Source organism: Mauremys reevesii, linkage group 2 (assembly GCF_016161935.1).
Source record: "Mauremys reevesii isolate NIE-2019 linkage group 2, ASM1616193v1, whole genome shotgun sequence".
In the NCBI taxonomy this organism is placed as follows: Eukaryota; Metazoa; Chordata; order Testudines; family Geoemydidae; genus Mauremys; species Mauremys reevesii.
The window spans coordinates 81,978,616-82,005,121 of record NC_052624.1 but is presented as its reverse complement, the minus strand read 5'-3'; the positions used below and the strand labels follow the sequence as shown (position 1 = coordinate 82,005,121).

The 26,506-nt window shown below is 42.2% G+C and overlaps 1 protein-coding gene across 6 annotated transcripts in view; it reads left to right on the top strand.

Moving 5' to 3' along the window:
• Positions 1-26,506, top strand: part of ULK4 (unc-51 like kinase 4) — a 425,848-nt gene that overhangs the window by 313,240 nt on the left and 86,102 nt on the right. The window lies entirely within an intron of this gene.

Genomic DNA, 26,506 nt, shown 5'->3' with positions numbered 1-26,506 from the left:
TGGCTGAGTTCCCAATGCCTGAAGGGTCAAAAACATTGTCGCCAGTGGTTCAGGGAATATGTTGTCAATTTACCCCCCCTCTCCCCCTCCTCAAAGAAAAGGGGAAAAAATCGTTTCTCACCTCTTTTCAATGTCACCGTACGTCTACTGGATGCTGCTGGTAGACGGGGTGCTGCAGCGCTAAACAGCAGCATCCTCTCCCCTCCCCTCCCCGGTGGTAGACGGTACGGTACAATATGACTGATAGCCGTCCTCATCATCATCCTGTATGTGCTCCTGGCTGGCCTTGGTGAGGTCGGCCGGGGGCGCCTGGGCAAAAATGGGAATGACTCCCGGTCATTCCCTTCTTTAAGCTTTGTGTCCTGGAGATTCAGTCCTGGCAGATGGTGCAATAGGGCTGGTAACCGTCCTCATCATAGCAGCTGGAGGCTGAGCTCCTCTCCCCCCCGCTTTCATGTCTAATGGAGATTCTGGACTATCATAGCAGTGGGAGGCTGTGCTCTTTTCTCCCCCCCCCCCTTTAATGAGTAATGGAGATGTCCTGCCTGGAATATCATAGCAGCTGGAGGCTGCCTCCCCCTCATTTTATCTCACTAAAAAGTCAGTGTTTCTTATTCCTGCATTCTTTATTACTTCATCACACAAATGGGGGGATAACTGCCATGGTATCCCAGGAGGGGTGTGGGAGGAGGGAAGCAACAGGTGGGGTTGTTGCAGGGGCACCCCCTAGAATGGGATGCAACTCATCATTTCTGCGGGATATCTGAGGCTCTGACCCAGAGTGGCTGTGCTCTCTGGTTCTCTAGTAGACTTGCCCGATATTCTAGGCAGGACTGACTCTATTTTTAGACAAAACATAAAGAAGGGAATGACCTGGGAAGTCATTCCCATTTTTGTCCATGCGCCCCCGGCCGACCTCAGCGAGGCCAGCTAGGAGCACCCATGACAGCAGCAGACAGTACAATATGACTGGTAACCGTCATTGCCAATTTCCAAAGCAGCAGATGGTGCAATAGGGCTCGTAACCGTCTCTGCTACCTTGCAAAGGCAAATTAATGCTGCTGTGTAGCACTGCAGTACCGCGTCTGTCAGCAGCATCCAGTACACATACGGTGACAGTGAAAAAAGGCTAAACGGGCTCCATGGTTACCATGCTATGGCGTCTGCCAGGGCAATCCAGAGAAAAAGGGTGCGAAATGATTGTCTGCCGTTGCTTTCACGGAGGAAGGATTGAGTGACGACATTTACCCAGAATTACCTGCGACACTGTTTTTGCTCCATCATGCATTGTGATCTCAACCCAGAATTCCAATGGGCGGGGGAGACTGCGGGAACTATGGGATAGCTATGAGATAGCTACCCACAGTGCAACGCTCTGGAAATCGACGCTAGCCTCGGTACATGGACGCACACCGCCGAATTAATGTGCTTAGTGTGGCCGTGTGCACTCAACTTTATACAATCTGTTTTAAAAAAAACGGTTTCTGTAAAATCGGAATAATCCCATAGTGTAGACATACCCTGAGATTCTCAACAACCCTACACTCTGCCTTCTGAATGCATTCATCTAAGAAACCCCATGTTTTGCTTTTCTCTCAGATCAAATAATCTCTTTTATATTTAATCTCTCAGGAATACTATAGTACTAACACTCAAATTATTGTTATACATGTAAAATACAGTAAAGACAATGAAATAAATTGTAAAAAAAATAGTCACTCTGTCAGTAACCCCTTTTTGTCACTACACCTGACAGAGCACCAACTATCGGTCATTTACACTCCACTGTTCAACACTATGCACTTCGGAATATTTAGATCTAGACCAGAATATTGCAGCTCAAGCCTCTCTCAAGTTTTTTAAAGAAGAATGTGCATGCAGGCACACCATTGTGTTTCAAATAAATACATTTTTATGAAAAATAAACTTTAATTCATATCATAAAATGGAAACAAAAGAAGACCCAGGGAATTATAGACCAGTCAACATAACTTCGATACCTGAAAAGATAGTGGAATAAATTATTAAACAATCAATTTGTAAGCACCTAGAGCGTAAGAGGGTGATAAGAAATAACCAATAGCCAAGAAATGTGTCATGAATAAATCATGCCAAATCAGCCCAATTTCTTTTTTTGACAGTGTTACTGGCCGACTGGATAGGATATGATATATCTTGATGTTAGTAAGGCTTTTTGACACAGTCCCATGTGGCATTCTCATAAGCAAACTAGGGCACTGTGGTCTAAATAAAACTACAGTGGAGTCGCATCTTACGCGGGGGTTAGGTTCTAAAATCAGCGCGTAAGGCAAAAATCACGTATAGTCAAAATTACCCTTGAAAATCCCTTAAATCACACATAAAGTACAGTGTACTGTACATGGTTTTGTGTATAAATATATAATGTATACAATAATGTACAGTATATAATAAAGAGCACATATGAAAAATATAATTTTACAGTACTGTATTTTTAATTACGGGGGTAATCAGGGCTTGATGTCGATCCAGGAAACAGAGGTGATGGAGAGCTTGGGTGACAGAGAGCGGGTTATAGATGAAGCAGTTGGCTCTGGTTCAGCTCGAGAAGTTGATTGCGTAGGCTCATCTGCTGGCAGTTTTTCCTTGAAAAACATGGTGATCGGCAACTGTCGCTGTTGTCTCTTGAGCTGCTCAAACATTTCTTGATACGGTCTCAAATCATCCATAATACTACGTGTGATTTTGAGGCTTCGTTCCATAGGGGGATCATATTCAGAAATTAAATCATTCAAGTGTTTTGCTGCTTGGAACACTTCAGCAAATTTATGAAGATTCCAACTTGCTGGCTCTTCCTGTTCGTTATCATCATCTTCGTCTTCTGTAGATGATGTTATCAGTTCCTCTAACTCTTCATTAGTCAATGTTTCTCTATGGCTCTCAGTTAATTCTTCAATTTCTTCCTCAAGGATGTTGACGAAGCCATCACCACCCACTTGCCTGGCCATCTGAACAATGTGTTTCACTTCTTTGCCAATGGTCAGGAAACCCTTAAAATCATTCACACATTCTTTCCATAGGTTTTGTCAACATGCATTAACTGTTTCAGGCTTGATTGCATCACTTATATTAAACAGGCAATGGATGCAATCGGCAACGTGGGAGGACTTCCAACACTCCATCACATTAAGATTGGGATCAGCATCCATAGTGCTACATATCCATGACAATGTAAGCCTCATGTACGTGGCCTTGAAACAGTGAATCACACCTTGGTCGAGAGGTTGGAGGATGGAGGTGGTATTGGGGAGAAAGATGACTTCAATGTCGTTATGTGCAAACCGGAGTTCCGCAGGGTGGCCAGGAGCATTGTCTACAATCAGCAACACTTTAAAGTCAAGTCCTTTCTCTTCGAGGTACCGCTTGACCTCCAGAATGAAACACTTGTGGAACCAATCCAGAAATAATGCTGCCGTCACCCAAGCCTTTTTATTTGATTGCCAGAACACAGGCAGGAGATTTTTGTTCTTGCCTTTTAGGGCACGGGGATTTGCAGCCCTGTAGACCAAGCCCAGCTTTATTAAATGCCCAGCCGCATTGCCACAAAACAACACAGTCACATGGTCTTTAGCTGCTTTGATGCCAGGGTCTTGTCTTTCTGATTTCAAAATGTAAGTGAGGTTGGGCATTTTTTTCCAGAAGAGCCCAGTCTAGTCAGCATTAAAAACTTGTTCTGGAAGATAGCCCTTTTCTTCTGATTTTCTTTAATTGTTCGGGGTAGGCTTTTGCTGCCTCTTCATTGGCAGATGCAGCTTCACCAGTAGTTTGCACGTTTTTGAGGTTGTAGTGGTTCCTAAAACTGTTAAGCCAACCTTGGCTGGCTTTGAATTCCTTCTCATCAGAAGGCTGTCCCTCTTCGGAAGGAGGTTTGAACAGCGCGTAGAGGGTAAGAGCCTTTTCTTGCAACGTGTTGCCATCGATAGGCACACGTTTACGATTCATGTCTTCCAGTCATAAGTTTAATGCCTTTTCAGTCTTCACTAAAGTCTTATCACGTACCTGGCTCGTCACCTTAGCAGTTATTGGAGCACTTAATGCCACGGCTTGACAAATTTCTCTCTCTCTAATCTTGATGGCACGGATGCTAGATTCGTTGCGGCCATATATATGCAACGTGTTGGAGACCGACATACCATCTCTCAGTAAGTCCAACACAGCCAGTTTTTCCTCCAGCGTTGGAACAGATCACTGTTTCTTTGGTTGAGCACCAGATGAAGTAGTTGGCTTGCATTTAGGGGTCATGTTATACAAAAAATACATATCTTTAAACACTAGAATCACACTCAGTGTGGCGAGATGCTCACACTATGAGAGGCACATGGGAACTGAGACTGACTGAGGGAACAGCAGATTCACGTCTCCTATCTCACGCTCACTCCGGGGCATACTCTCATTGGGTGGAATCGCCCGCACTATTTACAGGTATCTTGTTGTTTTTCTTTTTTTTGCCGAGCGCGTATAGTTGAATTAGCGTAAGTTAAATGCGCGTATGATGTGACTCACCTCTACTATATGAGTGGGGGCTAACTGGTTGAAAGACTATATTCAGAGTAGTTATCAATGGGAGATGTATCTAGTGGGGTCCATCAGAGGTCTGTCCTGAATCTGGAACTACTCAATATTTTCATTAATGACTTGAATAATGCAGTTGAGAATATTGCTTATAAAATTTGCAGTGACACTGGGAGTGGTTGCAAGCACTTTGGAGGACAAGATTAGTATTCAAAAAGACCTTGACAAATTGGGGAATTGCTCTGAATTCAACAATATGAAATTCAATAAAGCCAAGTGCACTGCTACAAAATGAGATAACTGACTAGGTAGTAGTACCGTTGAAAAGGGATTTGGGGTTATAGTGGATTATAGGGGTTAATAGGCAGCAGGTTTAAAAACAAACAAAGGAAGTATTTCTTCACACAACATACAGTCAATCTGTGGAACTTCTTGCCAGAGGATATTGTGAAGGCCAAGACTATAACAGGGTTCAAAAAAGAACTAGATAAATTCATGGAGGATAGGTCTATCAATGACTATTAGCCAGGATGGGCAGTGATGGTGTCCCTAGCCTTTGTTTGCCAGAAACTGGGAATGGGTGACAGGGGATGGATCACTTGATGATTTTCTGTTCTGTTCATTCCCTCTGAAGCACCTGGCATTGGCCTAGGGTGACCAGATAACAAGTGTAAAAAATTGGGATGGGGGTTGGGGGTGATAGGTGTCTATATAAGAAAAAGCCCCCAAAATCAGGACTGTCCCTATAAAATCGGGACATCTGGTCACCCAACATTGGCCACTGGCGGAACACAGGATACTGGGCTAGATGGACCTTTGGTCTGACCCATTATGGCTGTTCTTATGGCTCATAAATTGAATATGAGCCTAACAATGCAATGCGGCTGCAAAAAAGGCTAATGTCATTCTGGGGTTCATTAACAGGAATGTCATATTTACGACACAGGAGGTGACTGTCTTAATCTACTCAGCAATGGGGAGGCCTCTGCTGGAGTACTGTGTCCAATTCTGCATGTCACTTTAAGAAAGATATAGGCAAATTGGAGAGAGATTCCAGATGAAAGCAACAAAAATGATAAAAGGTTTAGAAAATCTGATCTCTGAGGAAAGGTTAAAAAAAACTAAATATGTTTAGTCTTGGAAAAGAAGTTTGGGGGGGACTTGATAACAGTCTTCAGATATGTTAAGGGCTGCTATTAAGAGCATAATGATCAATTGTTCTCTAAGTCCACTGAGTGTAGGACAAGAAGTAATGAGCTTAATCTGCAGCAAGAGAGATTTAGGTTAGATACTAGAGAAAGCTTTCCAATTATAAGGGTAGTTAAGCTCTGGAACAGGCTTCTAAGGGAAGTTGTCAAATCCCCATCATTGCAGGTTTTTAAGAACAGATTAGACAAACTCCTGTCAGGGATGGTCTAGGTTTACTTGATGCTGCCACAGCGCCGGGGGCTGGACTTGATGGCTTTTCGAGGTCCATTCCAACCATACATTTCTATGATTCTATGACTCTATCATTGCACATTTTACTAGATTAGTTTATGTATCGAAGGCAAAAAGATCACTTGTATCTTCTGAAGCGATTTGTCAAGTATGATTATCATGGTCCACAATCATAAAACAGCAGAAGCTAGGCATTCAATCCATTGCAGAGATCACTTTTTGGCAGGAGTAGAATGAAGAACCCTGTGTAAGTCAAAAATCTTATTCTTTAAAAATGGCAGTAGGAATTTTGGGTGCTTTTTTTTTCCATCCCTCTAAATCAGATAATGAAATTTGAATTATAATTAGAACAGTTTCCATCCTAATTCTAATTTTGCTAATCTGCAACTTGATGATTCCCAGACATGCAAAATCCAGCAGTCTTATCTCATTTTTCTACGAAGATTTAATAGGAGAGAGTTGCACTGTGGTTTGATATTACTAAGATTTTATTACTTTTACTAAATACAACAGTACATTTTTAGTGTACTAAGAAGTATTATCATAATAATTAAAACTCAGCTTTGCTTGTTAAACATAAATGAACAAAGTACATTTTATGATCCATTCTATTTTATTTTTTTAATTGTGTGCTTGCTTGCTGAACTCTGCAAATTAGCAGAGTAAGCAATCTGCAGCGAGAGAATTAATGAGGTTATGCTGAACTCTTTAAACTAGAAACACTGAACTTAAAGAGAGAAACCATGAAACATTATGTCACTATGTATAAACTGTCATTAAACCCCCCATACTCCCAACTGGGGTCTGAGTCAATGCCTGCTAAGGCTCAGTGTACTCAACAGTTTACAGCTGTTCTCCCTAGAACCATCTCCCAGAGTTCATGCCAATTTAACTCTAAACTAGAGATGTGACCAACCGACAGAGGTCAGATCCTGGATCCAATATTTCCCAAAGTTCAGTAGTGCTTGGATTTAGGCTTTAGATTCACTGTCCATTCTACTTTTAAATAAACTCTTGAAATACACTACAAAAGAAAGAAGTTTCTCCTGATTGTTGATCAGAACTGTATACAGTTTTTGAATGCAAATATTTAGGTTCATTTGAAAATTAAGGCTGGAAATATCATAGATATTTAATCTATGAATTTTACATAGTTACTAAAACTTTATGGAAAGGCTTCACAATAGACATTTTTTAAATTTAGATATAAAAACACACTTTTAAAATGATTCTTCATGTGACTAAAATATTCTACTTTTAGAATTTTATTCTCTAAAATCATCCACCCTCTCTTATTGAAACAGTGTCTGATTTTGGACTAATTTGTATGAATTATACAAAGTGTCAGGGAAAAGTTTAGGAAGGAGCTTTATTTTAGATATCTCTTTAGTAAGATTAGGTGTGCTATATTTTCCTAAAATATTTAAATACATAGAATTTCCAAATTCAAATGCACGTGTCTAATTTATGTTCACTAATCCTGATATTTGACCAAATATATGCATGTACAAATACCCAGTTTGTGTACACATCAGGTATTCACATGTGTAAGTTAGGAGTTTGCAAATGTTTATGTTCAAATGTGCATATTTCTTATTGTTATACTTTGTGTTCAATCTACTTGCCAAAACAACATAAATTATTGTTTTCCTTAATCTACTTGAGGTATCTTATTCAGCCCAAAATTGCCACTGCTCTGTGTGGGGAGTAAAGGGAAGTGAGGTTCCTCATCTTCTTGCATCTTCTTCTGTGTGCTCTGCAAGGATCATGTGTGGGGTGAACAGGCTTTGGGGCTGTTGTATTTATGCCCCCTGAATGGGTGGGTGAGGAGTAGGTTGAACCTTGTCTCCACTTCCCCAATGCACTGGCCAGCAGAAAAGGAAATGTAATCTGCTTCTAGTCCAGGGAAATAGCAGATCACTCCCCTCACAGATCAAGGTTTGAACCAAGAAAGGAACTGCAAATCAGTCACAACTCTTTCCCTGGGCCACATGCTGCCCCTTACAGGAGTCAGACATAAAAATCTCAATCCAGTCTAGTTTTTACACTTGAGGAATACCTGAGGTACCTTTGTGGTTTCTTTTAAAAAAAAAAACCTAATTATCTGTATTGTGCCTGTTCTATCAAATGATTTTATTTATTTATAGAGCTTTATGGGAATTCTAAACATCGTTAGTCTTCTGCAAAAGATGTAATTTTAAAATCATCTTTAACTACAAAACAATTCCAAAGAGAATGCAAATGGCATATTAGACTCAGTAGTGGACCCTGCCAGGAAAGCACTGCTTGTTAGAGGACCCAATAATATTTTCAGAGTCTGGTGCATAAGGAAGCACCAGAAGGTAGAAAACTGGGAAGTCCAGCTCCCCAGTGGTATATAGCAATGGTGCCTAGCCCTGACAGCTTGTAAGTTATCAGGTCTTAAAATGACATAGTATTTCTGACTATTACCATGCTTCACCCCCCTTCCTCCCACCCATTTCAATTTCTGTATGAATTTAGAGGCAGCTGTCTGTTATTAGCAATCTAAAACATGGGACCTAGCTTTCAGATGGGATAAAGCATTAAGGTGGTTTTTCAAAAGCTCTAAATGATTACCTAACTCTGTGTCCTCTAAAGTCAATGGTAAAATTATTTCTGACTTCAGTGAAAGCAGAGTTAGGCCAACACATAGTGCTTTTGAAAATCCCACCTATTACTGCTAACTCTGCAAGCTCATAAAATATCATTTGTAAAATCATGGTGGAATTGAAGTGAGGAGTTTAACAGGACTGTAATAAGAATATGATATTGACACCTAGGAACTCCAGTCATGGGCCAGTCCCCCATTTTGCTAAGTGCTGTAAGAACACATAATAAAAGACAGTACCAAAGAGTTTACAATCTAAGTATAAGACAAGAGACAGACACACTGATGGGAGAGTATAAGGAAACAATGAGACAATATTGGTCAGCATGATAATCAGTGGTCTCAGTAGTCTAATTGTTGTCAAGATTTTTGTAGACATCAAGGCAAAAGAGAGTTTTATAGAAGATTTGAAGGAGGTTATCGCGTGACCCACAGGACTTAAAAACATTTTAACTCGCCAGTGCAAATTTCTTCAGGGCCAGAAAATGTTTCTAACAAATAGTCCTAAACCTGTGATGGAATAGAAGAAAATTTGATCCTTGTTCCCTCATCTCATCTATATTACATATAAATATATTGTGGGTTGGGTTAAATTTTGTTGTTCTGGATTGATCATAATAGCCATTTTTTATTCAAGATAAAAGTAAAGAAGTGGTTGAAACAGTAGAAGTAGCATGCAAAACACAGACACATGGAAAAACTTGGAAACAAGCCCAAGAGATGTCAAATGCAAGGAGCAGACTTTGGTTGGTGGTGGAACTCTTTTTATCTGTGTGTCTGAGAGAAAGGGCGAGGTGTGGGGGAGAACAGCTAGAAAGCTGAGCTTGTGTTTGTTTTTGTTTTGTTTTGTTTGAAGGACTGTGTGCTGTGGCTGGCAGTTAGAAGCTGTGAGCTTCTAAACAAGGTTTGAAATCTAGAAGCCTCTGTTCATTGGCTGAGCCTTAGTCAGGGGGCGGAGCTATCAGGAAGGCCAGGGATTTATAAAGCAGTGAGTCAGCGAGGGAGTTGGGAAAGGGAGTGGGAAGGGGGCGAGGTACACTTGCCATTCTTTAAAACCTTTACACTAAACTGTAATAAAAATTTCTTGATTTAAACAAAACCCTATCATTAACCTAGGTAACTGTAGGAGAGAATGCAGGCAGAAGCACAGCAGCAGAGTGGGGGCTATCCTGTTTATTGCGCTCAGTATAGCATGTATGATTACCTGCCCTGTGGGCGGGTGACGTATGTCTGCATTCAGTGCAAGGAGCTCCTGGCCCTCAGACACCGTGTACAGGCTTTGGAGGCCAGGGTGGCAGAACTGGAGAAGCTAAGGAAGGCAGAGAGGTACGTTAATGAGGCTTTCCGGGACACTGTAGAATTGTCCCACCTCCGGTCAGACAGCCCCTCCGCTGTTGAGGAGTATGAAAGGCCCAGGGAAGCAGAGCAGTCAACGGGAGCAGAGGGAAACCTTCCCATAGTTGGGACCCTCCTTCCAGAAGATGTTGGGGTATCCTCTTACACTGAGGTTACCTCTTCAGGGGAGGGAACTCCAGTCATTAGGAAAAGGAAGGTGTTAGTAATGGGAGATTCGATCATTAGAAACATAGATAGCTGGGTTTGTGATGACCGGGAGAACCGTATGGTGACTTCTCTGCTTGCTGCGAAGGTTGCAGATCTCTCGAGGCATCTAGATAGACTTATGTGTAGTGCTGGGGAGGAGCCGGTGGTCATGGTACATGTAGGTACCAATGACATAAGGGAAGGGTAGGAGAGACGTCCTGGAGGCCAAATTTAGTCTGCTAGGAAAGAGACTGAAATCCAGGACTTCTATGGTGGCATTCTCAGAAATGCTTCCAGTTCCGCAGGCAGAGCTTTAGAATCTCAATGTGTGGATGAGACGATGGTGTAGAGAGGAGGGGTTTAGATTTATTAGGAACTGGGGAAACTTTTGGGATAAGGGGAGCCTATACAGGAGGATAGGCTCCACCTAAACCAAAGTGGATCCAGACTGCTGGCACTTAACATTGAAAAGGTTGCAGAGCAGTTTTTAAACTAAGAGATGGGGGAAGGCCGATTGCTGCAGAGGAGCATGTGGATCGGACAGAGAGTTCTCTTAGAGGAGTCTATTGATAGAGATTCTCTAGGTTTTAGTCAGGAGGAGAGGATGGAAGAGGATAAAATATGGGCCAGATCAGATGAGAAACATTCACAAAAAAAGAATCTGACACATCAGAAAAAGGCAGACAAATAAACAGTGACAGTTTTTAAAGTGCTTGTATACAAATGCTAGAAGACTAAATAATAAGTTGTGTGAACTAGAGTGCCTCGTATTAAAAGAGGATATTGATATAATAAGCAACAAAGAGTCCTGTGGCACCTTATAGACGTATTGGAGCATAAGCTTTCGTGGGTGAATATCCACGTCAGACGAAGTGGGTATTCACCCACGAAAGCTTATGCTCCAATATGTCTGTTAGTTTATAAGGTGCCACAGGACTCTTTGTTGCTTTTTACAGATCCAGACTAACACGGCTACCCCTCTGATAATTGATATAATAGGCATCACAGAAACCTGGTGGAATAAGGACAATCAATGGGACACAGTCATTCTGGGGTACAAAATATATCGGAAGAACAAAACAGGTCATGTGGGGGTGGAGGGGAGTGGCACTATATGTGAAAGAAAATGTAGAATCAAATGAAGTAAAAATCGTAAGCGAATCCACATGTTCCATAGAATCTCTATGGATAGTAATTCCATGCTCTAATAAGAATATAACAGTAGGGATCTATTATCGACCACCTGACCAGAACAGTGATAGTGATGATGAAATGCTAAGGGAGATTAGAGAGGCTATCAAAATAAAGAACTCAATAAAAGTGGGGGATTTCAATTATCCCCATATTGACTGGGTACATGTCACCTCAGGACGAAATGCAGAGACAAAATTTCTCGATACTTTAAATGACTGCTTCTTAGAGCAGCTGGTACAGGAACCCACAAGGGGAGAGGCAATTCTCAATTTAGTCCTGAGTGGAGTGCAGGATCTGGTCCAAGAGGTAACTATAACAGGACTGCTTGGAAATAGTGACCATAATATAACAACATTTAACCTTTCTGTAGTGGGAAGAACACCCCAGCAGCCCAGTGCTGTGGCATTTAATTTCAGAAAGGGGAACTATGCAAAAATGAGGAGGTTAGTTAAACAGAAATTAAAAGGTATAGTGACTAAAGTAAAATCCCTGCAAGCTGCATGGACACTTTTCAAAGACACCATAATAGAGGCCCAACTTAAATATATACCCCAAATTTAAAAACACAGTAAAAGAACTAAAAAAGAGCCACCGTGGCTTAACAACCATGCAAAAGAAGCAGTGAGAGATAAAAAGGCATCTTTTAAAAAGTGGAAGTCAAATCCTAGTGAGGTAAGAGCATAAACACTGCCAAATTAAGTGTAAAAATGTAATAAATGCCAAAAAGGAGTTTGAAGAACAGCTAGCCAAAAACTCAAAAGGTAATAACAAAATGTTTTTTAAGTACATCAGAAAAAGGAAGCCTGCTAAACAACCAGTGGGGCCTCTGGACAATTGAGATACAAAAGGAGCACTTAAAGACGATAAAGTCATTGCAGAGAAAACTAAATGAATTCTTTGATTCAGTCTTCATGGCTGAGGATGTTAGGGAGATTCCCAAACCTGAGCCATCCTTTGTAGGTGACAAATCTGAGGAATTGTCACAGATTGAAGTGTCACTAGAGGAGGTTTTGGAATTAATTGATAAACTTAACAGTAACAAGTCATCGGGACCAGATGGCATTCACCCAAGAGTTCTGAAAGAACTCAAATGTGAAATTGCGGAACTATGGTTTGTAACCTGTCCTTTAAATCAGCTTCTGTACCCAGTGACTGGAAAATAGCTAATGTAACACCAATATTTAAAAAGGGCTGTAGAGGTGATCCCGGCAATTACAGACCAGTAAGTCTAACGTTAGTACCAGGCAAATTAGTTGAAACAATAGTAAAGAATAAAATTGTCAGACACATAGAAGAACATAACTTGTTGGGCAAAAGTCAACATGGTTTCTGTAAAGGGAAATCATGTCTTACTAATCTATTAGAGTTCTTTGAAGGGGTCAACAAACATGTGGACAAGGGGGATCCAGTGGACACAGTGTATTTAGATTTCCAGAAAGCCTTTGACAAGGTTCCTCACCAAAGGCTCTTACGTAAATTAAGTTTTCATTGGATAAGAGGGAAGATCCTTTCATGGATTGAGAACTGGTTAAAAGTCAGAGAACAAAGGGTAGGAATAAATGGTAAATTTTCAGAATGGAGAGGAGTAACTAGTAGTGTTCCCCAAGGGTCAGTCCTAGGACTATTCAACTTATTCATAAAAGATCTGGAGAAAGGGGTAAACAGTGAGGTGGCAAAGTTTTCAGATGATACTAATCTGCTCAAGATAGTTAAGACCAAAGCAGACTGTGAAGAACTTCAAAAAGATCTCACAAAACTAAGTGATTGGGCAACAAAATGGCAAATGAAATTTAATGTGGATAAATGTAAAGTAATGCACATTGGAAAAAATAACCCCAACTATATATACAATATGATGGGGGCTAATTTAGCTACAACTAATCAGGAAAGAGATTTTGGAGTCATCGTGGATAGTTCTCTGAAGACATCCACGCAGTGTGCAGCGGCAGTCAAAAAAGCAAACAGGATGTTAGGAATCATTAAAAAAGGGATAGAGAATAAGACGGAGACTATATTATTGCCTTTATATAAATCCATGGTATGCCCACATCTTGAATACTGCATACAGATGTGGTCTCCTCATCTCAAAAAAGAATTGGCATTAGAAAATGTTCAGAGAAGGGCCACTAACATGATTAGGGGTTTGGAACGGGTCCTAGAGGCTAGGACTTGGAAGAGAGAAGACTACGGAGGGATATGATAGAGGTATATAAAATCATGAGTGGTGTGGAGAAAGTGAATAAGGAAAAGTTATTTACTTGTTCCCATAATATACGAACTAGGGGCCACCAAATGAAATTAATGGGCAGCAGGTTTAAAACAAATAAAAGGAAGTTCTTTACACAGCGCACAGTCAACCTGTGGAACTCCTTGCTTGAGGAGATTGTGAAGGCTAGTACTATAACAGGGTTTAAAAGAGAACTAGATAAATTCATGGAGGTTAAGTCCATTAATGACTATTAGCCAGGATGGGTAAGGAATGCTGTCCCTAGCTTCTGTTCATCACAGGGTGGAGATGGATGGCAGAAGAGAGATTACCTGATCATTACCTGTTTGATTCACTCCCTTTGGGGCACCTGGCATTGGCCACTGTCAGTAGACAGGATACTGGGCTGGATGGACCTTTGGTCTGATCCAGTGTGGCCATTCTTATGTTCTTATGTTCTAGCAAATAGTAACAGAAATGCGGGTGATGCACCCCTGATAGAAAGAGAGATGTTTTCAGGACACAGAATACTGACTGAAAAGGCAGGCTTGGAACAGCGAAGGTTTAGGGTTGCTATGGGTAGGGAACTTGGAGCTCAGGTTAAGGTTCCTATGGGTAAGGCTCCCCACCCTAGGGTTAGGGTTCCTATGGGTGGGGCACTTGGAGCTAGGGTTAGGGTTCCTCACCCAAGGTTTAGGGTTTCTATGGGTAGAGCACTTGGAGCTAGGATTAGGGTTCCTGTGGGTGGGGCTCCCCACTCTAATGGTAGGGTTCCTTTGGGTGGGGCATTTGGAGCTGGGATTAGGGTTCCTGTGGGTGGGGCACTTGGAGCTAGGGTTAGGGTTCCTATGGGTAGGGCTCCCCACCCTAGGGTTAGGGTTCCAGTTGGTAGGGCTCTTCTCCCTAGGCTTAGGGTTAATATGGGTAAGGCTCCCCACCCTATGATTAGGGTTCCTATGGATTGGGCTCCCCGCCCTAGGGTTAGGATTCCTATGGGTACAGCTCCCCTCCCTAGGAATAGAGGTCATAGGGGTTTGGCTCCTTGCCCTAGGGTTAGGGTACCTGCTTGATTCATGGTGTGTGCAGGGAAACAGGACTTTATGTATAATTTTTATAAATTAAATAAATTGCATCAGAAATATCTTGCTTTATCATCAGTTTCTCCTCTTGGTGGAAACAACCCACAGGGCCTCAAACTTTGGCTATCCACTCTGGTCAAACACGGGTAACAATATAATAATATGTGCGTATACAATGTAGGATATATGCCATAGGATCATGGGTAATAATCACTGATAATTTCTAAGCAGAGATTTTTAATATAATGTGGTAATGGGTATCTCCTGTAGTTTGAAAGAAATGCTAGTATATTGTGTTTTATGGAATGTTATAGTTCAAATAGTCTTTTTTTTTTAAACCACTTTGTGACCTTATCAAAATTCTTCTGTCCTCAGTGTATTTTTTAAGCTCTAATTGTAATGGAACGTTTTTCATATTGGCCTGTTTTCTGTTTTGTATTCCTTATCTATAAATGAAGTCCGTTTGTGGCTCATGTTTTGCCCAATGCTTAGCACTCTTTCAGAAAATTATATAATTACATTGAATTATCTTTTTTTCATTTTGTTGATTGTTATTCATTTACTGTTTTAATGCTTTCAGTGCAGAGGAGTTGTTATTTATTTAGAGGGATTGTTTGCCAAAATGTCTTGACTGCCTATGCCATATCTTCATTAGAAAGAGACTTTCACAGCGTTAACTTTTAAGGCAGCCACTCAGAGATTATGTGCAAACCATCAAAAAATAAGAATGACTCATTCAGCTTGATGTGGTCAGTGGGTTTAGTGGTTACCTACAAGCAGAAACAGGGTGTATTCAGACATCTCCCCACATGAAAGATCGCAGACCTCGCTTTGATAGGGACCAACTTTTATTGGATAGTTTTATTAGGTTTGTTATAATTTAGCCTAGTGAAAAAGGGGCACAGAGAGACCACAGGTTTTGTATTTTGTAGACGTGCAGTTATGACTGTTATTTTCTTCTTGGTTGGTAGTGGTGACATCACCTGAATATGTCTCTGTGCAGTATCATTTTTGTATGAAATATTCAGAACACTAGCAGAAACAAAGCTTTTTTTAAAAGGAGACATTAAATGCACAAGATTAGACTGAAATAATGCTGAGAGTCTGGCTTAAGCAGACAAAAAATGGGAAATTCGAAGTTTAGCCTGATACTTGGTCCATAACGCAAAGCATTGTGTAAAAATAATAATGAAAAAGACACAATGGCATGAGTTACAGCTGGAGTGTGTGCCTTAACAATCCCAACCCTTAACAATATTTTAAAGTAGGATTTTGTATTTAATTACCTTAGGGAAGCCAGGAAGGAGGAGAATAGGAGAAAAAACCTCTATAGATCAGTAAATTAAAGGGACAGTTTTCAAAGGCAGAAATGTCAGGAACCCCATAAGGGTTTTTGTTTTTGTTTTTTATTTAAGAGATCTTACTGGTTTAATTGTCCACCACTGTGTATAGTATTTATTTTAATGTTGTACTTAAGCTTGTGAAAATATTATTTTAACAGGATTATTTATAAAATCAGCCCTATATTTTGGTATGTGTAGTGTTTTTCAGATAATTATATTTGTGGTCTACAGTATTGCCAACCGCAGCCTTTCAAAGTCATGAGAGAGGGGCTTAAAAATAATGATATAGATATATATGGGTTCGTTATTTAGCTTCAGAGTTTTGAGCCTGTACGGTATGCTTGGTTATGTTTTTGAGCTCTGTTTTACAATCATAAGGACTAGAAACTCTTTAAAAAAAAAAAAATAGCAAGCTGAGAGTTTCATGTGATCACATGACTCCAGGAACTGGGGCTTTAAGAAAAACACCAAATATTGCAAACTCACACTAAAATCATGAGAATCAGCAACATTGGGTCTATTCCCCGAATTAATTTTTTTTTTTACCCAAATGCATTTTTCAATGGCTCTATACAGTTATGATTAGAGCATGTCTAGGAAAGAGCACTTTCCCAGAGACAGTAACTCTTGACCTTTGCACTCCATCCCATCTCTCACACCCCCACATCCTGTGAATAAGACCATGTCTATATTACAAAGTTCAGTTGCAAGTATACACTTGAGTGCTTTCATCTTCACTGTGCATACTCACCACAGGTAGGCATCCTAGAGTGCCCAGTGCTGGTGTCCAGCTCAATACCTTGTGGGACATTTTTTGCAGTGCTTTCTGGGATACCAGTGATTCACCCAGGGGTTTCTGGGAGCTAAGGTTCAAATTCCTACCATGCCACTTTCTACATCCCATAATTTTCATGCCATTTTTTAAAACTCCCACAGTCATTTGTAGCCACTTTTCATTCTCTGCCATCGCTCTAGTGGAAACATGGACCCCGCACAGCTCAATGCAGCTCTCATGAGTGTTCTTCTTCTTAGTGCATGCATAGTGTGCCTCAGGTGGCACGTGACCAGGATTTAGCATGGAATTTGGTCCACTGGTTGGATCATTAGCTTCCCCAGGCTGGATGCTGATCCATTACCCGCTCATGAGCATTGCTAGTACAGGATGCTCAATTCTCCTGTATTTACAGAACTTGAACTAGTACTACTACAACCAGGAATGCAACAAGGAAGGTGTGGAGATTTTCAAACACAATACCTGGCTGTTGATGGACACAGCCAAAAAAAAATAAAATCCAGGTTCTTGCTGGCATTCATGGAGAAGCTCCACGCAGTGGATTGCCACTTCTGGACCCGAGAAACGCACACTGATGGGTAGGATCGCATAGTAATGCAGGTTTGAAATGACAAGCAGTGGCTGTAGAATTTTTGGATGCAAAAGGACACATTCCTGGATTTGTGTGCTGAGCTCACCCCAGACCTTCAACACAAAGACATCAAAATGAAAGCTGGGAGATTTTACACTATGCCAGATTGCTTTCAGTCAGTGGGGAGTCAGAAAATCCACAGTGGGAGCTGTTGTCATCCTACTGTGTAAGGTCATTAAGCATCTTTTGCTACAAAGGAATGTGGCTCTCAGTAATGTGCAGGAAACGTAAATGGATTTGCAACAGTGGGGTTTCTGAACTATGGTGGGGCAATCGATGACATGCTTATCTGTATTCTGGTACCATCCCACCTTGCCACATAGTACATCAACAGAAAGGGATACTTTTCTATAGTTATGCAAGTGCTAGTGGATCACTGGAGTCACTTCACTGATAGCAAGGTGGGCTGGTCAGGAAAGGTACATGACACTCACATGTTTAAGAACACAGAACTTTTCAGAAAGCTGCAAGCAGGGACATTCTTCCCCAACCAGCACATTACTACTTGCAGTGTGGGAATGCCAATTGTGATTCTAAGGAACCCATCCTACCCGTTGCTCCCCTGCTCGTGAAGCCAAACACTTGCTGTCTTAACAGCACCAAAGAAAGATTCAGCTGCCAACTAGGCAGGTGCAGAATGATTGTTGAATGTTCTTTTGATAGCCTGAAAGGTCATTGTTTACACTGTTGTAGCTGCATGTTGTGTCCTACATTATATCTGTGAGGCAAAGATGGAAAAGCTACCACAAGGGTGGAGGGGCAAGATGGACTGGCTGTCTGCAGAATTTGAACAGCCAAATACAAGAGCTATTGGAAGAAACAATTGTGAAGCTATACGGCTGAGGAGGGCCTTAAAAGACCATTTTAATAGTCAGCAACAGTAGTGTTTGTGATGTTACTGACATGAACTGTGACCGTATAGATCATTGTGGCAACCAAGGTCTTATACCAAATCTTGTATAAAGGAGGTCAGATAAGTTGTCTATGGAAAGGTTGTAATTTGCTGGTTATTATTATGCTGTCTGTATGTGTGTATCATTTTTGTATTTGAAGTTATGAATATTGGCTATGTACTTGTACCTCAATGTGTTTGATTCTAAGTAGCATCAGTGAAGCATTTGGTCAGCTTCTTGAGTAAGGACTATTCTGAGTAAGTGCCCAATCAAGAACACTTAACTGACAATGGACTTTGGGAGACACCAATCCACATCTGAGCTTTCCTGGGAACATTCAAACTAACATATAAACAGTGGTGTCAGCCTGCAAAAAGCTGAATCATTCATGGACATGTGATTTGCCCAGGTGGCTACAAACTCCATCTTGTTGCTGTGATTTTGCACAGAAGAACAAAGGGGTTTTCGCCTACAAGAGAGAGACTATAAATAGCCCTGGAAGCCCCTCCACTTTGTTTTCAGCTGGCTCAAGAGATGGCCTCTCCACCCCAAAATGATGCCTGAAAGAAACTGGAACAAAGGTCTGTAACTACTGGGATGTGAGTGATTGCTGGACCCAGGCCATAAGCCACAAAGTTGGTCTGAAAAGGTTTGGGCTGAGACTAGGAAGGAGTCTAGTCTGTGAAAGAAGCTTATTGGGACATCTCTGAGGATGAGATTTACCTATATTCAGTCTCCTACTCTATTAGGCTTAGACTTGTGTGTTTTGTTTTATTTTGCTTGGTAACCTACTTTATTCTGTCTGTTATTACTTGGAACCATTTAAATCCTACTTTTTATATTTAATAAAATCACTTTTGCTTATTAATTAATCCAGAGTAAGTAATTAATACCTGGGGGAGCAAACAGCTGTGCATATGCTCTCTCTATCAGTGTTATACAGGGCGGACAATTTGAGTTTACCCTTTATAAGCTTTATACAGAGTAAAACGGATTTATTTGGGGTTTGGATCCCATTGTGAGCTGGGTGTCTGGAGCTGTAGACAGGAACACTTCTTAAGCTATTTTCAGTTAAGTCTGCAGCTTTGGGGGCATGGTTCAGACCCTGGGTCTGTGTCACAGCAGGCTTGCTCAACAAAGCAGGGTTCTGGAGGCCCAAACTGGCAAAGAAAACGGGCTCAGAGGTAGGCTCAGCACATCAGGTGACAGTCCCAAGGGGATCTCTGTGACCGAACCCATCACAGTGTTGTCTGATGCTTTTAGGAAATAGTGTGCCTCCTGTGTGCAGTGATTAAATACGAGTGAGTTATCGCCTCCCGCTATGAACCCTTGGTGTAAATTAATAAATACTCTGAGTTTCCAAAAAGAACTTTATGATGTGCAGAGATACAGGCAACAAAATTAGAGTGCAAACAAACTGCAGATGGATTGGGTGAAGGGCGAGGGAGATGAGGTTTTGGGCAATGAAAAAGAAAAAATGATTATAAGGAATAATGCATGTACACACTTACCCACACACCCTTCTTCATCATTAGTGGGCTCATCTGTGCTCACCTAGTGGGACTGCCTTGACTCCAGTGAAGTTTCAACCAGCTCCTGGCATGGTTTGAGACTCCCAACATGTTGCCACACCTCCTCTTACTGTTCACAGCAGGGGCTTCCACCTTGGGCTCCTGTGAAGTGTCCACAGTCAAATTTGGGGTGCTGGCGGGGTCACTGCCAAGTATGGCATACAGTTCATTGTATAAGCAGCCAATCTGCAGAGCTGCACCAGATTTCTTGTTGCCCTTCCTCACCTTTTGGTAGCGCTGGCAAAGTGTCTTTGTGTTCACGAAACAGTGCTGCTTGATCCTGTCACGCCCTAGTTTCAGCATCCCCTGTGTAATCTGCACATAGATGTCAATATTTTAATGGCTGTTCCATAGCTATGCTTTCTCAGTCCCCTCTATGCACAGGTTGAGGAGATCCGAGACTTCTTGCCTGCTCCAGGGAAGAGTCCATCTAGGAGTTTCTGGTCTCTGTGACCCCTGGGCAGTGGAGTTCAAAATTGTTACTGGAGCAGACACTGTTGCAGGGACAGGGGTATTGTGAGACAGCTGTTGGAGGACTGTTAGGGTGAGAGACAGTGTCTACACTCGCACCCCATTGATCTAAGTAGGTTGACTGTGGTTCTACATCACTTGGGAAGGAGGTATCACTGTCACAGTGTGCTTACATTAGCAGGAAACAAGTTTTGGTGTAGACAACAGACACAATTAGGTCAATGCAAGTCAACTTAGGTCAGCTGGAGATGGCTCACAGGAGCTCTTTGTTAAAATACTCTTTGTCCTCCTTCTGGTCTTGTCCATTTGCCACAGCAGGAAAACTGAAATGGACGCAGATACATTGTACTCTAGCAGCTCACATGTGGAACAGAGAAAGTGAAGAGGAGGGCCAGTGGCAGAAGAGGACAGGGCTGCGTGGGCCAGCTCCAGGCACCATCTGAGCAAGCAAGTGCTTGGGGCAGCCAAGGGGAAGGGGCGGCACGTCTGGCTCTTCGGTGGCGGGTCCCTCAGTCCCTCTCGGAGGGAAGGACCGGCCGCCGAATTGCTGCCTAAGAAGAAAGTGGCATGGTGGAGCAGCCACCGATCGCGATCGCCGCTTCCCCCCCCACACACACACACACCGCTTAGGGCGGCAGAAACTCTGGAGCCGGCCCTGGCGTAGACCACCAGCAAGGAAAGGGGAGAGAAGCTGATGGAGACAGTGAGTGTTGCCACCTGTACAGCCACGCTGCAGAAAGCTCCTACTTTGGGCTGCAATAAGATGAAACATCAGCAAAAGTGGGGGTCTCTTTGGTTCCCTGCTCTCCAGGCTTGAGTGTGGATGTGGCAGCAGGAAGCACATGTGGAAGAACCTGCCTGCGCACCTCAGCTAAAAACCATGAGGAGACATGCCATCTTGGAACTGAGGGTACATGGTCAGTATGACAGGGTGCTGGTCAAGAACTGCTGACTCAGCCCTCTGTCACACCAGCTCCCATTTAAGGGAAGTAAATTCGAGCTGGCTAGAGAAAACCTGCACCTTATTGGTGAATGGGAGACAGCTGACAGCCCAGTTAGCCTGGGACTGTATAAAAGGCTGGGAGGGACAAAGCCAGGGGGAGGAGCAAGGGAGTGGAAGCAGTGATAGCTCTTCCCTCCTGGGCTCAAACACTAGAACCCAAGCTGTGTATGGTGAAAAGGTGGTGGGAGCACAACCTGTAAATAAATGGCACCAGTGGTTACTGAACCCCAGGGTCTCCGAGTGACTTTCTCAGCATAGCAGGGGCGGGAGCCAAGAGGGCCCTGCAGTGCCCTGCTACAGTCAAGATGTACTAATGGCCATATTGACTATAAGAAATTTTGCCAGAGTCCCATGTACATTTTGAGTTTTGACAGTATTTGCTCATTTCTGGGATGTGCATGCCTCTTAGGCATGAGATAGAACCCTCTGAAAATCAGAGATTACTGGGGCCCTGCTCATGCTTCCTTGCAAATCCACTCATTTGGTGTCAATTTATTTAAGAAGCTACAGCCCAAACTCTACACCAGTTCCTTTCTGACCGCTTCAGCAGTGTGGAAACAGAACTCTCTTCTTCTTTTCCCTTTCTCACAGATACTCTGTGGTGATTCCAAGATGTGCTTGACACTGCTCAGGATGTGGGGTACAAAGGTGCACCCCTCAACCCGAGGCTGTCTGTTAACTACTGTAAAGTAGAGCACCATAAGGGTGTCGTGCTCAAGGGGGCACCTCCAGAGCAAGGGTGTCCCTCCTCCCCCCACTGCTCTGCTGCCATCTGCAGCAGCCGCTGCTCCTACTCCCCTGAACCTGCTGCCTTGGAGCTGTCGCTCTCCAAGCTGCTCAGGACCAGGATCCTCCTGTCTGCTGTGCAGCGTGGGGGGCAGGAGGCTGATATTAGGGTGTTCCCATCCCCCTCCTGTGTACCTGGTCTCTGTTGAGCTGGGGTGGGGGACAGGGAGCCTGTCTGTGCTGCTGCCTCTGAGTCAGAGTGAGATCTGCTGGCCTCTGCTGCTGTCTTAAAAAACGTTCAGGCTGGTGAGTGCTCTTCTTACAGAGACAGCTCACTGACACGCTCACTCCCCACAACACACACACACACTCCATAGGAACTGCAACTAAGGGTGCTGGAGGTGCTGCCGCATCCCCTGGCTTGAAGTGGATTCCATTATATAGAGTGTTTACAGTTTCGTTCAATGGCTCTCAGCACCCCCACTATACAAAATGTTCCAGCACATCTGACACACTCTCCCTGTCTCACACACTCCCCCAACACACACACACAGTCTCTCTCTCTCTCACACACACACTCTCTCTCTCTCTACTCCCGGGGGAATTCTGCACCAAAAAATTAAAAATTGTGTGCACAATATTTTAAAATTCTGCATATTTTATTTGTCAAAATAACACAATACAGTAACTCCTCACTTAATGTCATCCTGGTTAACATTGTTTCATTGTTACATTGCTGATCTGCTTGAGAACGTACTCATTTAAAGTTGCACAATGTTTGCTTATAATGTTGTTTGGCTGTGGGGGCTTGGAACCAGGGTGGGCCGGCAGCCCCCATATCAGCTCCCCTCCACCACCTCCAGCACTTCCCGCCCGCCAGCAGCCCCATAGATCAGCAACTCCCCCTCCCTCCCCATGCCTCCCGCCCGCAGCGATCAGCTGTTTTGCAGTGTTCAGGAGACTGGGGGGGGGAAGGAAGGAGGAGCAAGGATGCAGCGCGCAGCCTCCCCATCCCTCCCCGCTCCTCCCGCCCGCAGCAATCAGCTGCTTTGCAGCATTCAGGAAGCTGGGGGGTAGGAGTGAGGCGCGGTGTGCTTGGGGGTGGAGAAGGGGCGGGAAGAGATGGGGAGGGGGTGGGGCCTTGGAGGAAGGGGTGAAGTGGGGGCAGGTCTGGAGCAGAACCAGGAGTTAGGCACCCCTGGGCACTTTGGAAAGAACAGCAAGAGGAGCAGCTGGATAATCCACCCTCTTTCACCCTCTGGCTCCACCACCTCAACCAAGCTTCACATCATCATTGCTGAGTACAGTATTAAATTGTTTATATACATATACAGTATAAGTTTTAAACAATGTCGTGTCTGGTGAAAAAAAATTCCCTGGAACCTAACACACACACATTTACATAAATTCTTATGGGGAAATTAGATTTGCTTAAAATTTTTTTGCTTAAAGTTGCATTTTTCAAGAACATAACTACACTGTTAAGTGAGGAATTACTGTGTAATCACACTGGTTTCAATTATTTTGGCAATTTATTTAAACCACAATACAATGGATGGAGAATGGGAGTGGGGAGCATTGGAGGAAATCCTCAAACCCTCCCCCCGTCTCATTAGTAATGTAGCTAGGTTTTGACCCTTTATTTCTAGTTATTAGTCAACAAATTTATGCAGTGTCTCTCTGTCTCACTCTCACATGCATGATCATTTACATCTCTACCGGCTACTCCAGGCATCCAAACCGACATGCCTGTGCCGCTGGGGAGTGGCGCATGACTGCTCTTGCGGCTTCCCTGTCAGAAGTCGTTTTTCTGCAGGGAAATACAGAAATCTGTCTGGGACATGAATTCTGCGCATGCGCAGTTATGCTGAATTCCCCCAGGAGTAACACTCACACACACTACCCCAACACACACACACACACACACACACACTCTGTCTCACACACTCCCCTAACATACACACACATACTCCTCCCACAACACACACTTCCCCCAACATCAAAAATATTTAAATTATTTTTAACAGCGCGATTAAAACCGCAATTAATCGTGACTATTTTTTTTAATCTTGCAATTAATTTTTTTAAATCATTTGACAGCCCCACTTTATATGTAAACCTGACACTGAGTATTTGAATCTGCAAGGGGGCACATACATGACTGTAGCAGTCACTGTCTCCCAGAGGTTTCTGACTGTGAATCTATACCAATAAGCTACTTGAAGAACCAGTCACTTATAAGTAGCTTTCCTCTCTCTGCTCCACTTGGTATATCCTGAATTATGGAATAAGTTCTCAGACAAAATGTGCTGAAGCACAACAGGAACATGAGGGGAGGAATCCTCAACCTCAACATAACAATTATATTAATTTCTAAAAGATTAATTATATGGACATTTCAAAACCTCTCACCAATGAAGTTGGCCTGCAAATTGATATTTCTAGGTATCTATCTTGGTTACTTATGTGGCTCTGTTACTGTAGTGTCTGAGAACATCCCCACCTTTTAATGCATTTGTCATCACATCACCCCTGGGAAGTACAAATAGGGAATTGGGGGCTAGAGAATAAGGGTCAGATTGTCAAAGGTCTTTAGAGCACAGAATTAAATCTAGGTCTCCTAAAACTCCCTAAATGCTGGACATTGGCCTGCAGCATCCTTTGTGTGAATGGTTTGACCCTTCTGGATTTCTGTTGTGTGTGAACCCAATACCAGCATCTCATTATGCCCACTACACATCACTTCCACGTTGCAGGACAGAGAGCCACTTCACTGGCCTCTGGCACAGCCATTTAGGGTGCCTACTCATTTTCATTAGTTCTACACTAGTGCATCAAAAATGCCGCTCTTCTTTCTTTTGTTTTCTTTCCATTGATCAATCAATACTGCAGTGCATCACCATAGTAACTGAGTGCTTTTTATGGAAAATTGATAGCAATAGCAAAGGCCTTAGTGGACTTTGTGGAATCCCTGTCATTTTATACTGTTTGGGGGTAAAACTCTGGGGTAGGGCTATTGTTTGTTTATTTGTTTTTAATTGTATTAATTTATTGTTTGTTGCAGTTAGTTTGTTTCAGAAGCTGATTGGTTAGTTGATTATGTTGTGTGTTTTTGTTTGTTTGAGCTTTTATGGGTGGAACAAAATATACTTCCACAGAAATATACTTCCAAAGTATACAAAAACTTGGCTGAGGAGGTATGATGTGGCCTATTTTAAAACTCTATTATAGTCATCAGTTTTCTTCTCTTTCTCTCTCTCTCTTTCAATTTTTAATATACCTAAAATGATTATACTACTTTATAAATTCAGCTTTTTTTCTTTTTGAATGAAAGCTGTTTTACTCATCAGCCAAATTCAGAAATCTAGGATATTTTTCTGCACTCATAAAAAAGAATTTGGTTTCATATAATTCCTTTCATATTCAAGATCGTATCCCAAACCATTTCACCAAATTAAGAGAGATATATCCTTTCTGTCATGGTCACCTACCCTGTGCAGTGCAGTGACCAAATACAATAGCTATTATGCATTCAACAATAGCTCACAAAGCCATGAGCATATAAACTTCTTCTATTGAGAAGAAATATTAAGAAATTGTCCTCTAGTCTCTTTCAATGATGCTATAAAATGTTTAACTCTATCCTGGACAGCCACCAGAAAATTAGGAAAAGGACCTAAGATTAGCACCTCATATAAAGAGTCACACCTCTAACAGTTCAGTATCACCATACTAATTTACTGCAGCATTCGCACGTGAACCCAAGTCTCAACCTGAATGAAAATCCATTACCACCTTAAAGATGACCCTGTCGGTAAACATAATTGTGTTCATCAGCTAGGAATAAAATATCTTTTTTATGAAACTTTAATTTAAAAGAAATTAATTGGAAAGTTGATAGATAATTAACTCTGTCACTTTTTATTTGAAGGTGGCTAGGATTCTAAATTGATTTGTTTATTTTAAATTGATTAGTATGGGTGTTTGTTTTTCCTGACACCTACATTGATTTGCGATTAATGCAAGCCAGGTGAAGTGGTATTTTGACTAGCAACATTAAATTCCAAAGGAGCAGAAAGAAAATGTCAAAGCAAAAAAGGCATTTTCAAGGAGAGTCTTATTAGTGTTAGTCAAACAAATATTGACAAAGTTTTCCAGAGTAATAGTCAATATTTCTCTTGATTATAAAAGTTTTGCTATACCAAATATAGTTTACCTTAAGCCTGGTATTGTTCCCTTTTACAAATCACAACATTGTGGGGAGGAAATGGGATTAGCAGTTTGCCAGGGACTTTGGGTTCCATTCTCAACTCTGCTAGTAAGTCACTGTATGACCTTAGGCAAGTCACTTAATTCTGTTAACCACTAGGAAGGGCTCTGTAAACAATAGTTGTCCATAGACTATATATTCCAGCATATTATGCATTGCTTTAA